Below are 11752 nucleotides of genomic sequence, written 5' to 3'. Positions count from 1 at the left end.
CCCATTTATTAACCAATGAATCAACTGTTAAGGCACAACATGGGTATCGTCATACCCTTATACTTGCAAGCTTACCTCTATGCCATATTAATCATATATCATGGGGGAACGCCTCAGCCCCTTTTGTTCATTAAATGAAATCATAGCCAACAAGGCTTTCAAATTCTATGTTCATTGTTTAATAATTAATGCAATGCAATATCATAGGTGAGTAAGTCAAGCCAATTGGAAATTCACAATCCAAAGTCATTTACACAAGTGGGTTAAGGGGACATAATTATTCAAACCAATTCCAATTTCAAAACACAAATTTTAGGGGAAACCATTACCCTTAGTTTATTCACCATTCTCATACACCCAATAAGTTCAAAACCACCAATAAAGTAGAAACAATGCATAATAAATCATGGAAAACAATTTATGAATCAACCATATCAAAACCCTCAACCATATCAAAACTCACATTCAAAAACCATCTAATTAAACCATTTAAATACATATTTTTCATAAGGTAATAATTGGGGAAGAGTAATATGCCAGAATAATCGAGAGTTATAGAGAGAATTGGCCCTTGGAAGCTCTAATTGATGAACATCTTGGAAACCCTAAGTATCTTGCTTGAGAGAATTTAGAGAGTTTGAGAGTATTCTTAATTGTGTTATGAATGAGAAATAACACAATCTAGAAACTCAACCACCCAACATTGGAAAACATACTACTGGTCACCTGACCTGTACCCTATCATACGACTAGTACCCCCTAGTCATATTATGTCCAGAAGCCAAAAATTAAGAAATTTTCTAAGGGTCAGAACCCATGGTGTTTCAGTCTCCCCCACTAGGATCATTCATCCCTGAATGATGGACAAGGTAGTTCAAACAAGAATTACACCCCAACATAACCATTCCAATCTCTAACGAAATTAGAAAACAAAGATGCAAGGAAATCAACCTTCCTTTAACCAAGTTAAAAAACAAAGATTTGATCAAGAACACCTATCTTTCGCAGAAATATTTAGAGCAGAAATAAAAATATGGATACTTAGACTTTATGTCCTCTTCCGCTTCCCAGGTAGCTTCTCCACCTTGTGGTTCTTCCATAGAACCTTAACCAAAGCTACATCCTTTTTTTGCAACCGATGAACTTGCCAATCTAAGATCTCAAACAAGATCTCTTCATAAGGCAAAGAATATGATATACCCAATCCTTCCAAAGGAACAAATGATGAAGGATCACCTGTACAATTTATCAACATAGAGACATGGCAAATCGGATAAATGGAGCTTAAATTAGAAGGCAACTCTAATGCATATGCCACATTACCAACCCTCTTCAAAACCATATAAGGACCAACATATCGGGGACTAAACTTCCCTTTTTTCCCAAACTGTATTACTCTCTTCATGGGAGACACCTTTAGGAACGCCCTATCCCCAACCTCAAACTCTAAGTCCCTACGCCTTATATTTGCATATGACTTTTGGAGACTTTGCTAAGCCTTAAGCCTATCCCGAATCACCTTTACCTTCTCCATAGCCTGATAAACCAAATTTGGGACAAACATAACTTCCTCACAAAGATCAAACCACCTAATAAAAGATATACACCTCCTACTATACAATGCCTTAAAAGGGTTCATCCCCATGCTAGAATGATAGCTATTGTTATAAGAAAACTCTACAAGAGGTAGATGCTCTACCCAATTACCATCATAATCAATCACATATGCACAAAGCATATATTCTAATGTCTGAGTAGTATTTTCTACTTGCCCATCCATCTATGGGTAAAAAGCAGTAATCAGATTAACCTTAGTCCCAAACCCTTTCTGAAACAACCATAAACAGTGAGATAAAAACAGCATACCATAATCAGAGATGATTAAAATAGGTACCCCATACAGCTTCATAATCTCATAAAGATATAACCTCGCATAATCCTCAATTAAAAAGTTAGTCCTCACTGGCATGAAGTAAGCCGACTTTATCATCCTATCCATGATGACCCAAGGTGAATTAAATTGACTCTGATATCGAGGAAGATCGGTAACAAAATCCCTATTGATCACTTCCCATTTCCATTCAAGATATTCAATTTCTTAACACAAGCCTCCAGGCCTCATGTGCCTAACTTTCACTTGTTGACACACCAAACATTTGTCCATAAAATCAGCCACGTCTTTCTTCATACCATTCTACCAATACATCTCCTTGAGATCATGATACATTTTTTTCTAATCGGGATAAATAACATAGTGTGATTCATGTGCCTAAGATAATACCCTTTCTCGCAAACCATCAACGTCAGAACATATAACCTTCCTTGGTACCTCAAGGTACCATCACCACTGATCTCAAATACCATTGCCTTTTTCCTTTTTACATCAATCTTGATTTTCATCAAGACAGGATCTAGCATTTTTTCTCCTTGATCTCTGCACCAAGAGACCAACACACCACCATTCTCATAGTCCAAAAGGAGAACTCCAAGATTAGCCAAGCGGTGAATATCCTTCACCAACTCCCACATCTCCTTATCCATATGAGTTGAACTCCCTATAGACAACCTGCTAAGAGCATCAATAATAACATTAGCCTTACCTAGATGGTAGTGAAGACTCATGTCATAATCCTTGAGAAGCTCAATCCATCTCATCTACCTGAGGTTAAGCTCTTTCTGAGTGAACACATACTGGAGACTCTTATGATCTGATAAGGCCGACTGAGCCCTGCTAGTCTAAGACTAGTCACCCTATGCCCTAAAGTTATTGCCACCCTACTGACGCCTATCACCCAACTATTTTAGGTAAGAAGCACTAGCTGTAGAGAAAAAACCAGAACTCTCCCACTTTTTTTCGCCACTTACCACCATCTCAACCACTCTATTATTGAACACCCTGCTCAGAGAATCTAAACTTCTTACCCTATCTTTCACCTACCTCAATCTTCTTCCTCTTTTTCTCTTCTACCTATTACATATGAACAACCAACCTAGATATACCATATCCTTGATCAGCATCCAGTCTTGCTTTCAAGAATAAAATCATGAGATAGTCTTGAAGCAAACTTTCTCATCCTGGTCCTCATATCAAACACCAATTATGAAGTATACCCAGACAACTGGTGAAATTTCAAGGCATACTTTTTGACTGACATCTTTCCCTATTTTAGATTAAAAAATTCCTCAGCCTTCACTTTCTTCAACTCCTAAGCAAAAAGCTGATCCAAAAAAGAAATAGAGAAAGTCTTCCACAAAGATGACTCATCAACTGCACCCTTTGCCTGATCCCATTCCTTTTACCATTGGTAATCCATATCCTTTAGATAAAAGGAAACAAAATTTACCACTTCCACATTCATGTCCTGCATGACCCTAAAGATCTTTTCTATCTCATTTAGAAAATATTGAGGATTCTCCTCCACCTTAACACCAGAAAAAGTTAGGGGATTCAACCTCATAAACTAGCCAACCCTTGCGGACTCAGAAGATGAAATACCAAAAGTACCACGCTCAGCCTAATAAGCTACTAACTGAGCAATCACATGAATCGAATAACAAAACTCTATATTCATCACGTCTGCCTGAGAAGCTTGAGGCGTACTAAAAGAAACTGGTGGAACTCCAGAGAAATAAGAGACTGACCCTCTACACCAAGTTTGGATTCTATGGGTAGAGTGTGTCTCATCACATTAGGATAGAGAAGTCTCCATAAACTTTAGATCATCGAGGCATGATCTAAAAAGCAAACAAACAGAATTAGAGAAGATTCTAGGTCTTTCACTTAATGCTTAAAAATAAAACACAAAGAAGAGAAACTTTTCCTAAATGCCTTATAGCCTTTTTTTAGTGTAGCATGATACACAGCCTTAAAAGAGACTCTACTAGACACGGCTTTGTGGATTCTCAATTGACCATGAACCTAAAGTATTTTTTCCATTTATGATAAGACATAAATATCTCTTCAGACACTAATAAAATATTTTATAATAGACATAAAACATAGGCTCCAAAAGGAACCATGAATTGAGCATATTACTTCCAGAGCTTAAAAAACTTGTCATGACTAGTTGAAGCAACCAAACCAGCCACTGTTGATACATCCAAGGAAGCAATTAATATTTTATGAGATGTGAGGTTCATTGTCTTGTTCTTATTTATGTTCCATAGCTCTAAAGACTGGTAATAGCCAATACCAACTTGATATGACACAAACTAGGGACTAGTCATAATGGGCATCCTAAGTCTAACCAGGATCGATGAATACCCCCATTACCCAACTCAAGCTCCAAACACCTACCCCGAGTTGAATGAATTCCAAACATATAAAAAGATAGCATTTTTTACAACTCTAAACTCTGAGATAGGTCCATAATCGTGACCAACCCAAGAAAGTCGAACCATCTAATACCCAACCAATAACCATGCCAAAATAAAAAAAAGATAACCAAGCATGAGTCCATAACATAATAGGATGGAATAATCATAAATACAGTCTTATGATATCAGCCTAAAACACCCTATTTTTTTAAACCTTAGAAAATTTCCTAGAATTCTAGTCTCTTAATCCAATATAACTCATGGGTATGAGTTGTATGTTGGGGTATGAATAGTATGGTCCAGTCGTCTGCTGATGAGTGTTGGTAGGTGGGATGGATTTTGGTCACTATAATGGGTCGACTTAAATGGTATGAGTCATATGGTTGGATACGAATCATTTAGTTTGGGTTTTCCTTGGCTTAACCTTAGACTTTGTAGCATAAGTTGGATCTAATTATGAGTGGTTCACCATGAGCCATAATCCAGGGTATGAGTCATACCCAAGACTCATATGGTGGTCAGTGTTCAAACCACCTGGATTCTATTTCTCCAAGGGTTATGATCTATGGGTACTAGTCATACACTTGAATATGACTTGGGTTTAGGTGTGTCATACCTTGGATAGTGTTGGGTACAATGAGGAAAGCCTAAGGTATAAGAGGTGGGTACCCCTAGTACAAGATGGGTACGACTCGTAAGGGTCAATTATACCCTATGATGGGAAATTAATGTAGTTTAAGTGAGGGCATTTTGTATATTTCCCAACTTATCCTAATAAGGTCCCACAACTTATATTTCACTTGGGAGGTTATTTACCCTATTATTATATTCTTAAACACTTGGAAAACACTCTTAATCCTCTCTAGAGTTCTTGATAAAAGGAGGCTAGGGTTTCATCTTAAGGAGTCAATTGGGGTTTGTCTTGGTGATTTCTCTCTATTATCATCTCGGTTTAAGGTATGTTCTCTTCCCTCATTTATAGTTCCAACTAAAAGCATGGTTTTATACAATGTTTTCATGATTTAAATGTATTATCTTTTGGGTTTTCAACTATGATATGGAGATTTTGGTTATAAATATTTGGTTATAATTTTATCATGTTTTAATTATGCTTTTATACGCATTAATGGTAGTTTTGGACAATTGGTTGCATGGGAATGGTTCTTTGGAATTGGACTTTAGTTTTGGAAATGATATGCCCCCAATATGCTTGATAAAATGCCTATAACAATTTTTTCACTATAATATTAGTTTTTTAATGGAACTTATGAATGATTTAAACTTGGTAATGTAACCTTAAATGATATGAATAGTTTAAATGGTTTTAAATAGATTGAAAAGGCCTTGGTGGCCATAGTTTTGATTAATTGGGAATCATATAGGGTATATGGGAATCCCATAAGGGTTGGCTAAGGACAATACTTTCAAGTTATTATTGGTATGATGATACCACTACTAATAACCTTAGTTAATAAAAATAGAATAATGGCTTGGTTGGAAAATGGTTTTAATTGGGCATAAAAGAAAGATGTGTAGCAAAGTCATGGAAGGTAGAGGTCCCAAGGGGATCTAAATTGGAAACTCATATTTGAAGATGTGAGGTTTGGTCCTAATAAGCGTGTGCATGATGTCACACTTACATTTGGGGGATGTACTTTCAACAGGGAGAGCTGAACCCATATAGCCTGTGGGTGGTTCAGGATGGAAAAGCTACATAGCCTAAGTAAAGGTTTTAATGGCATCGAAAGTTGATTCCCACTCCCGCCACGATTATATATATGTATGGTGTGTGTGTTGGATGGTTTTAACTTGGTTTTATAAATGGTATTATTTTATTCTTAACCTAAGTTCATGTTAGCATTGACCTGCTAACCCATCTTTAGCCATTGTATCCCCACGCAATATAGGAACTGGCTGTTCCACTCCTTCTACTTAGTGATTCAGACTTTGGGGTCAGTATTTGGATTAAAATGGTGAGCTTCCATATATTTGGAAAGATCCATTTCATGGATGTTATTTCTTACTTTAATTTATTTATGGATATTTTTTTTGTTATGGTTCGGGGAATGTCCCAACTGAATTTTGGCATTATTTTAGTAAGAGGATTTGTGGTACTTTTATGGGTTGGAATGGGCGGGTCGGTATGGGTGCCAGCCATAACATTGATATTGGTATTTGGGCTGATACCGATGGATGATATTGTTAGTTGTTCCATCATAGTTAATTTTGGGATTAATCATATTATATTTTGGATCTCATTTATTTATACCCTAGCTTATGGCCCTTGGTTTGGTACTGGTTTGTCTTGGTTGTTTGATTGGTATGGTTTGGTGGATGAAATGACTTGGTAGGGTTGGTATAGGAATAGACCTCTCCCAAAGTTTGTCCTTATCCAGTTACACTATCTTGTTATATGTTTGAAATTTAGCCAACTCAGGGCAAGCAACTGGAGGTTGGGTTGGGTAATAGGGGTGGTCTCCGGTCCCAGTTGTACTTGGGATGCCCATTACAACAAGTCCTCGGGTCAGGTCATGTCAAGCTGGTATCAGAGATTTAGTTTCATGGTAAATTGGGAGTCCACAAAGTTGGGTCTAGTAGAGTCTTTTAATGGTGTGTAGCGCGCCCCACTCATAAGAGAGAGACTATAAGGCATTTAGTAATGCTTCACTTTCTTGGTATTCTATTTTCAAGCTTGGAGTCTAAGTCCTAGAATTCTTCTCTAATCCTTGGTTTTTCACTTTTCAGATTATGCCTCGACGATCTTGAAGACAAGAAAACTCTTCAGTCGCATCTGGGTACAATGTTGACGGGGTACGTCCTACTGCTGGAGTTCATCTTCAATCTTAGGGTCCTATCGCCGATAGTTCTGGAGTTTCTCTGGTTGTAAATAGACCTCCTCAGGGTGAGGTGACTCATGTAGAATTTCACTAGTTGTAAGACCCGTAAGATCCAAGGTCAATTCAGCTCACCATTTTATGTACAAAAGGGTCCAAGAGTTAGAAAATTTTGCTAAGTGTTAGGACTTAATCATTTCTAAAGCACCTAAACTTTGATGATTTTATTTTTAACCTTCCCAGATTAGAATGTTGATTTTGAAGTTTATTAATGATCAGGGATATCTTAGGCATATCTCGGGTGAGTTTCAGAATTTTTTGACAAGCGTAAGGGTGTGTTAGGATTTCCAAAATAGTAGCAGCACCGAGTTAAGCCTAAATCGTGTGCTCCATTTCACCCATAGCGGTGCCTATGACAGAGTCTATGGCGCGCGGTCCAGTCCAGCGGACCAAGCCCGCGACACATGATCTATCGCGTGCCCTTATGTTCCAGCTTTTTTTTTCATTTTTCCAAGGGCAATTGGGCCTTTAAAGCATAATGTGCTATCCTATTTTACAAAATCAACTCAAAAGAATGTATCCTCTCTTAATAACAAACCCTTGCCTCCTCAAAAGAATCAAGGAAATTCAAGCCTAATTTTTAAGAAAACCATCAAGAATCTTCACGAATTCTTCAATTAAGGTATGTGTGATGTTCATTCATGGGTCTTTTTCACCCATAGAGTCCAAGAATCCATTTTCAAGTTTAAAGTTATGATTTTTACATGTGTTATGAATTATCTACATGAAGCTATTATGAACTTTGATTTCAAATTATGTTTGCTATGTGCTTTCATTGGAATTTGCCCGTGACATGTTTGAATGGTAATTTTCACATGTCACATCGTCAACCTATGATTTTAGTATTGCAATTATGTTATTATCATATGATTTAACTACTCCTATGCTTTAACTAATGACCCTCATGTGTTTGATGACATGCCTAAATGTTGAATGTTAAACAAAGATTCCCCTCTATGGTTTCAAAATTTTCATGTGGTCCTATTTTTATTGCTATTGAGTCCTGGGGGTTATGAATACCCTAAATTTAGTTGTTTACTTAGTCTCAGTATTTTCAAAATAGTTTCAGACATGTATGAGCATTGTCAGTTCAGTCAGTTATCATGTCAGTCAAACTTAGATTAGTTCGGTAATCAGTGCCAGTTCAGTTGGGAGTAGGATTTATCCCCGAGCGAACCTAGGGATAGGGGCTCACCCTCCAGGTAGGTCTGGGTCTTTAGTAGGAATCCCTAAGTTCCAAAACTATGTATCCAGCATAAGATTAAGAGATGTCACCTGCCAGTTTAGGACTGACATTCTCTCAAGGATCGCCCGCCAGCTTAGGACAGATCTCAGGGGTCACCGGCCAGTTTAGGACTGAGTCCATAGCCATTGTTAGTACCAATGGTACAATACTAGCACCTCTCCAACTAGGGTCATAAGTTAGACCCCTATCATCTCAAATTTAGGCATTTTGGCTAGATGATACTTCTCATAATTTCAGTCTTAGTTCATTATTCAATATAGAATTCAGTTTTAAGTTTGTTTGACCATAGCATACAGTTATCAGTTATTTAGCTATGAGTATTTCAATCTACAGACTAATTTAGAATCAGGTTATATGCTTGGTCACACATTCTCAAATTTTTCAACTTTTATACATTTAAACTCAGTTATCCATGGTATTCATTTAGTCATTATCTAAGGCACATAAACCCATGTATATCAGCCTAACCTTATCTTGCATACCACTACATTCAAAGTACTGATTGTATATGGTTTGTTTACACTATGATATCTTATATCATAGGTTCGGACACTCAGTTTTCTGACCATGCTTAGACAGATTAGCCTATCAGTAGCAGTAGTCATGGTGAGTCATTATATATCGAGGACCATTCATATTTATTTTAGTATTTTAGTTCAATAGTTAGTTGGAGTTAGTTTGGGGTTTGTCCCATCAACTCCTCAGTCAGTTAGAGGTTTTTCAAACTATTTCAAAAGTTAGCTGATTTATCAGTTGTTATCATCACTCTTATCAATATTTTCTTTAGACATTTTCTAGAACTATGATTTAAATCATATGTTTTGGTACTTAAAACCTTAGGAATTATTTAGTTATTTCTACCATGTGTATCTTATTACCTTATTATTCAGTGCTCATAGCAGGTACCAATTCATGGGTTAGCTTGCGGTCATTCGGGACTGTAAGCACTATATGGCAATCAGGGTGCACTCCCGGGGCATTACAAACTTCGTATCATAGCCTATGGTTTTACATTTTCCTAAGGAGTCTAAAAAATTATGTTGAGTAGAGTCTTGTGCATGTGTTTGAATCATGCCACACTTATGGATAGGAGGCTACAAGATGTTTTAGGAAAAGTTTCCCTTCTTTTAGTATTCATGTCATGTGAAAGAGTATGAGCTCACATTGAAATTCTTTTCTTGTTCATTCTTCCCTTTCATTTATAGAAAATGCCTTCCAAAAAGAACAATGGAAGAAGAACAAGAATCAGCCCGCACCTCTGCCCATTCAGGAAGATCCCCTGGATGAGCACGTCTCTCACGCCAAGTTTAGAGATGCCTTTACTACCTTAGCTTATTTAGTAGTTTCTCAGAATAATTTGTAGTTTGTTGTCCTTTCTAGTCTTATGGTTCATACTCAACAGAGTGAGCGAAGGAAGCATAGAAAGAAAGAGAGAGAGAATAAGAGGGCTAGAATAATTAGTTTTAAGCCAAAGTCAGAGGGTGGTAACTGCTCCCAGTTTTTTCATAAATTCTCAACCCTAGCTCCACCTCTAACCAGTGCACTAGTGCCTAAGTTTAGGAATGATAGTCGGGATAGATCACCAGGCTCTAAGTCACACAATAGTGGGAAAAGTGTTCATACTAATCCACTTTGTGAAGAATATGGTAGGAATCATAAGGGTGAGTGTAGAACTGGAAGTAATATGTGTTTTAGGCATGGCGAGTCAGGCCACAAAGTCAGAGATTAGCCAATTACCATAACCCAGAAAATCACTCCAGTTGATTACAGAATTAGAGTCATTTAGTTTTAGTTTCCCAATAAACCAGTCATCAAATGGAGGGATAGTACCTCAGTGCTTAGGGGTTAGATGTGTTTTCAGATCCCTTCTCAGAATCCTATGGTGGCATATGACATAGAGTTAGAAGCACGAACCCAGAAGTTTAGTAGTAGTAAAATGGGGATAATATTATCTGGATTTAAAATTTTATATCTATGGGGATAGTTGTATGAAGGTGAATCAGTAGGTTTGAACAGTGCATGCAATTTAAGTTGTTGATTCAAAATATAAGTATAGAGATGTGATATTAGTATGATATAAAGGAAGTAAGTATGGTTCATTAAGAGTTTGAGAATATCCATGTTAAGTGTTGGAAACTAATTTTGAATCTTTGAAAATTGAGCTAATCATTAGATAGAGAAGATCACCAAGATTTTGCGATCCGCTACCGAATTTATTCCAATTGAGAATGCTCATTCAATGAGCATTCTCAATATTATGCCTTGAAGAGGACTCGAACCTCCACGCTCTTTAGCACGAGATTTTGAGTCTCGCGTGTCTACCATTTCACCACCAAGGCATCTTGAAAGTGAATCGTATTCCATGAATATGATATCTATCTAGTGTGATGTATGGAATATATGACAAAGGTGGATCTATTGATCGGTCATGTCATATAGGCCCGAGTTGGACATCCAACTGCTTTGATTTGAATTATCCGGAGAATGCAATGCTTGATATATATCAAAAAGATGGACAATCAAACCTATTTCTCGATTCACTCAAAGAGGTGAATAGGGTCCCAATAGAGATATGTAAAAAGCAGGTCCGATTATGCGTATTCCTAATCCTAAATGGAATGTAACGATGTAGGGATCCATATGTAAACATAGTATCTATTTAGATAGGCCCGAATGGCCCCTAGACTCTCTCTCTCACTAGACTCTCTCTCTCTCTCTCTCTCGGTCCACGGCCTTCGGCGCCGTCGCCGACCGTCGGCGCCGACCCAACCCGACCACCGGTCCTCGGCGTCGACCTCCATCGCCGGTCTCCAGCTTCGTCGCCGGTCTCCGGCTCCGTCGCCATCGCCGACCTACGGCGTCGACCCTACCGCCGATCACCGACGTACCCTCTCTCTCTCCCACGCCTCGATCCTCCGGCCCCATCACCGTCGCCGACCTACGGCGCCGACCCGACCGCCGGGCACCAACGCCGACCACCGAACCTGACCGCCGGTCACCGACCCCCATCACCGAGATCCGATTCCCCCCTGCTGTACCCTCCACCCCCCCCCCTCCCCCCTTCTCTGTCCAGACTGCCCCCTCCTCCTCCTCCAGCGCCGTTACAATAGTGCAGCAGTCGTAGCTCGATCTTCAGCCGCAACCGCCACTCCATCATCAGCAGCCGTGGATCCATCTCAGTAGCGATCCCCCGGCAGCAGGTCGACGCGGGGCTTGGTTGCCGGCTTGGTCTACAAGTGAAATCTGGTGACTTCTAACCTTTGCTTATTTCATTCTTCATTCTGCATTCTTTCAT

At 38.6% G+C, this 11752-nt stretch overlaps 1 non-coding gene across 1 annotated transcript; it reads right to left on the bottom strand.

Annotated features, from left to right (window-relative positions):
- Positions 1-10715: 10715 nt before the first annotated feature.
- On the bottom strand, positions 10716-10796 carry TRNAL-CAA. The gene has a single exon. It is a non-coding gene; the product is annotated as a tRNA-Leu (tRNA).
- Positions 10797-11752: the final 956 nt, after the last annotated feature.

Source organism: Capsicum annuum, chromosome 9 (genome assembly GCF_002878395.1).
Source record: "Capsicum annuum cultivar UCD-10X-F1 chromosome 9, UCD10Xv1.1, whole genome shotgun sequence".
NCBI lineage: Eukaryota > Viridiplantae > Streptophyta > Magnoliopsida > Solanales > Solanaceae > Capsicum > Capsicum annuum.
This window is presented reverse-complemented; position numbering and strand designations above follow the sequence as displayed.